The sequence below is a fragment of the Mustela putorius genome, unplaced genomic scaffold (genome assembly GCF_011764305.1).
Source record: "Mustela putorius furo isolate JIRA1106 unplaced genomic scaffold, ASM1176430v1.1 tig00003845_pilon_pilon_pilon, whole genome shotgun sequence".
NCBI lineage: Eukaryota > Metazoa > Chordata > Mammalia > Carnivora > Mustelidae > Mustela > Mustela putorius.
The window spans coordinates 71,905,001-71,909,537 of record NW_025421998.1 but is presented as its reverse complement, the minus strand read 5'-3'; the positions used below and the strand labels follow the sequence as shown (position 1 = coordinate 71,909,537).

Below are 4,537 nucleotides of genomic sequence, written 5' to 3'. Positions count from 1 at the left end.
TTCATTTCTCCTGCCTGGGGAAAATGGTTAGAATGTGACTTACCATCTTTTTTTCTCTTCTGTTTAGTTAGACTTTAGGTTGCCATACTGTTGTTGTTTTTGACTTAAAAAAAAAAAAAATCCAAACTATTTTAGTGACCAGTTGTTTTACAAAGCAGCTGAGTCCTCCATTGATGCAACTCACCGTATCTGGGTGCTACACTGTTTTAAACTATAGAGTGACATGAGTTTGAATTTAGATTTAAATACAAAACATTTGCTGAGTCAGTTTGACTTTTTTTTTTTTTAAATTGTTGGTATTAATCTGTAAATTGTTCTCCCCGCATTAGAGTATGAAGAGTGTAAGGAGTCACATCTCATTACAGAGACTTAATGGAGTTAACAAAATATACTGGGCAGGGGCAAGTGGGTATTCATTTGCTTTCAACTAATTGAGAGTGAAAACTGAATTCTGAGTTTCAAAAAATTAATCTCATGTTCACATTTCTGTTGAAGTTATTTTTTGTCCTGTGGAAATCTCTTTAGTCAGTGTACTCTTCCACTGAGATGAGAGAAAATATTCAATTATGCATAAAATAAAAATATAATCAACATATTCATTTTCCTTTTATTTTGGATTATGACAGATCTAGGAGTGTATACTGAAGTTAGAGAAAAAGGCAAACTTTCTTCTGCAGAGGCTCTGTCCTGCCTGTTTTGGCCCCTAGTCAAGGTCTGGGAGCGATCGCAGAAGGCATAAGAAGCGTTCCCTCAGAAAGCAACTGACCTACCCCGTGCATTCTCCTAAACCACAGCGGATTCCGTGGCTGTGACTGATATTCAGAGCCCCCCCAAAAAATATAGTAAAGAAGAGTCATAAAGTTAAAAAGAGTAAAGTAATCTTGTTTTCCTTTTTGTTTTTTTTAACGTTCAGAATTTATGATGTCAAATTCTATTAGGATGAAAACATGAGATGATTATATGAGGAAGCCAATTTTGAATGTGAAGATAGTTTTTAACATAATGTATTTGACAAGCAGCCCCCACTTTTATAGACTAAATTTGAGTATGGTTTGGTTTATGAATCCCCAGTTCCTAAGGAAATGATTTTAAACAAATTGTGGGACATGTGTACACAAATTTATGACTTGGCTCTGGCAGGGAAGAATGGTCTCTCCGAAAGAATAAAATCCTAGGGGTTATAAATGGGTCAAAAAGAATTAGATTTTTTATTTATACTTCAGAAATGTAATCAAGTGAATGAAATGGTTTCATATACATTTTTACATCCAACAGCAGTGACACACTGTTCATACATTAATTCTATAGGAAAATGTACATCCTTCTTTTTTTGCTAAGTAAGATCTGCCAAGTGTTCATGGACAAAACACCTTTCATTGCAACCTGAACTAGTGGAATCACAAGGGTAAGCCGTGTTCCTTTCAATAGCTTTATGGCATTAATAAAGCTATTGTCCAAATGCGTGTTAATATTGGCATATGCAGGATGAAATCTCACAGATTCTTCAAAATGTGAACGCCCAGTTTGAGAACTTTACAAAACAGTGTCATGGATTTTGTGACTGAATCTGCCCAGGGACATTAAAGTCCAGGATGGTTTATTTTAAGTGTACTTCTGAGGCTCTATTCCTAGCTGACTGTTCTTCGATTCCCTAATCACAAAGAAATGCATTCTTATGAAGTTAAGCAGCTGTAGACACAGAATGCTGATGACATTTTCTCCGTATCTGAGTTATCTAAAGAAAACCCAGGTAGTGGTAATTCTACCAAATACTTGTAACATTCACATGAAATTTTAATTGATTTTCAAACAGTACAACTGCGCCATGAATCCAACCACATAGAATATAAGCCTTAAGCCCACTAGGTTTAAGCAATTGTGTCTTTGTAGACTAAAACTATGTAAAATAAAATCTGATAACTCCCTGGTGTTAGAGGTAGACAGTTTTCTTTCAAATCCTAGGTTTGGTCCTTTATTTTATTCAGCAGTGAAAGCCATGAATACAGAACGAATAACAGCTGTTACAATTCTCAACCATGACTTCTAATGTCAGAGAATTCAAAGTCTGAACATAGTACACAGTAATGAAAAGTATCAAAAATTAGTTTACCTCAAAAAAGATAAATAAAACAGGTATATTCCACCAATACATAAACAGATGTTTGTGCTACAGTTAAAATTTGCTGTATACAAAAGATCATAGTCCCCATAATCAGCTTATGATAGAAGCAAGAATACATGAGCCATTTAAATTGTCAGACATTATGCTTTATAAGGTATGCACAGAAGTTCAAGCAATAAATACATACATTAGTTCAAAGCCTTACAATAGCTACGCAAAGCAGATGCAGAAAAGCAGATTTGCTATTCCTAGCAAGCAATGATATAAGAGTAAAAATTCATGAAATGCATTAAAGCAACATTTTTCTTAGAAAAAGTCTGGTCATTTATGGGTCCACCAACATTTTTACATAATATGCACAATTATCAAAATACAGACCAAGCATTTCAGAAAACTCCAAAAAACCTAAAATCTATTTTCAAAGCAATTGCAGTTTTGGAGGTTTTTCTGGTATAATGTGCAAGCAGCTATTTTTTAAAATTGTATTCATATAAAACCCATGCAAAACTCTACAGGTATATGCATTCTGTGGCTGAGACTTCCTTTCAAAAGTTTTGTAACTGAGGTATGCATACTTTAGCATCGTAGTCTTAGGCCACCCTCCCGATAGTACAGCTCTCACAGTTACTTTCAGTCCATCAAAGCCTTTTGAACATGCACCTGAAAGACCCATTTTCCCTCAGATAATCCTTACAGTAGGATCCTAGATGACTGAAAACCATCCTTCACAATACCAATCTTTCTTCTGATACCATATCGGAAACTTCCCGTCCGTTGATCATGACCCAAAGACAAACATAATGAAAAGTAGCAGTTACTGTGACGTTCTCACGTTTCATGCAATCTGCCATAATTGTTCTAATTTTTTTTCTTTTTTTTTCTTTTTTTTTTTTCTTTTTTTTTTGCAGAGGTAGAAGCTTTCAGAAAGCCTTTTGGGTATGTGGGAAAACCCTTTTGAAAGCCGTTATGTCCTTTTATTTGGTGTGATAGATGACTGGGTATCTCTCTAACTCTATTTGCTGACTTCAGCAAAGAATAAATGATGAGCTTAGTTTGCAAGAACCGGCTCCATCACATGGAACTGGTACGTATGTTAAGCTCTAGCAGCCACCTTCTGTCAAAACTGTTTGTAAAGCAATAACCATAATCAGGTTATGAGGTCCCTTGGTTGGGGGAAAAAGTATTATCAAGACTTGGCACAGCACATGAAAAGCAACACGTAAAGTTTCTAGGTTTTAAGCAAACATCTGACTATGCTATTTTCAACTACACCATAACGCGTTATCATAGTTTTGGGGTTTGGAGTTGTCAAGAAAAACCAGCGTTCCAACAATTTGGCCTGTGCAAGTCTTTGAAAGGGAGCATATTGTTAGTGTTAATATCCCGTATAAGCAGAGGCAGAATTATATGTAACTTTGGTTTGACTGAAAATAAATACCATGGACTACAATTGCTATAATCTTTGCTTTCAGTGTAAAAACTCAGCTAGATCACTTTAAAATCAATATGAAATTAATTTTTGGCTTTACTAGACCTTTTATGTTTGGTTCCTACTTTTGTTTTTTTTCATTATAACTTAAGACTATAAAAAATAGTACACAACAAAGATTCAGACCGTACACGTCATCTTCTAACAACATGTATTCACCACCGAAAGTAAGTGACTGGATGGGGGAAAACAAAAACACAATGTACTAGATATATATAACAATATGCAATCTGCATTTGCATCAAGTACATAATCGTTTTGGTCAGTGATCCACATTTGTTGCTTTCTAGCACATCATAACGTCCACTGCGGATTTTGTCCTCACCTCTGTCTTTATGAAAGCAAATCTTCATTGCGTTTAGATGGACTTTTGGCCTCAGAAGATTACTCTGTGACTGAATTAACTTTTTAGTTGTGGTTTTGTCATATTCGATTCTTTGTTTAGGGCTAAATGAAAAGATCCCAGAGGTCATCAGAAAACAGCAGGTAGTTCATGGAAAAGGTTCCTTTGTACTAATTGAAGTTACAGAAGGCTGACCAAAGCATGTGGCTGCTTCTGTCCTTGAGCTCTTGGCCATGGTTAGAGTTGGCTTTGGTTTGCAGCTGTAGCCTTTGACTGTGTTTGCAGGTAGACAAAGCTTTATCACAAGGAGGTAAAGAGTACAGTTGTAAGATCTATGCAGATATGCAAATGTTTCTATGGTGCTTGCACAGATAATGTTAGCTTAGGATTGCACTTTACATCTTAACACTAACAGCACAGACTGGAAGCCTAAGGTTTTAGATGGTCGCAACAGTCTAATTACTGTGTTTTGTAATAACTAACTTATGTCATTTACAGTTGGTGGCACCAACATAAAAAACTAATGTTCTGTTGTTTAAAATTCAGCTAGATACAAGCAGTGACACTAATTTCTGATACTACT

The 4,537-nt window shown here is 35.5% G+C and overlaps 1 protein-coding gene across 6 annotated transcripts in view; it reads right to left on the bottom strand.

The window, feature by feature from the left end:
* Positions 1-1,185: 1,185 nt before the first annotated feature.
* The window catches only part of FOXP2 (forkhead box P2), a 546,452-nt gene continuing 543,100 nt past the window's right edge, over positions 1,186-4,537 (bottom strand). For all 6 annotated transcript variants that reach the window (XM_045062894.1, XM_045062893.1, XM_045062896.1 and 3 more), the window contains one exon: positions 1,186-4,537. This exon is cut by the window's right edge and continues 667 nt beyond it. The gene's annotated coding sequence lies outside the window, so the exon portion shown is untranslated.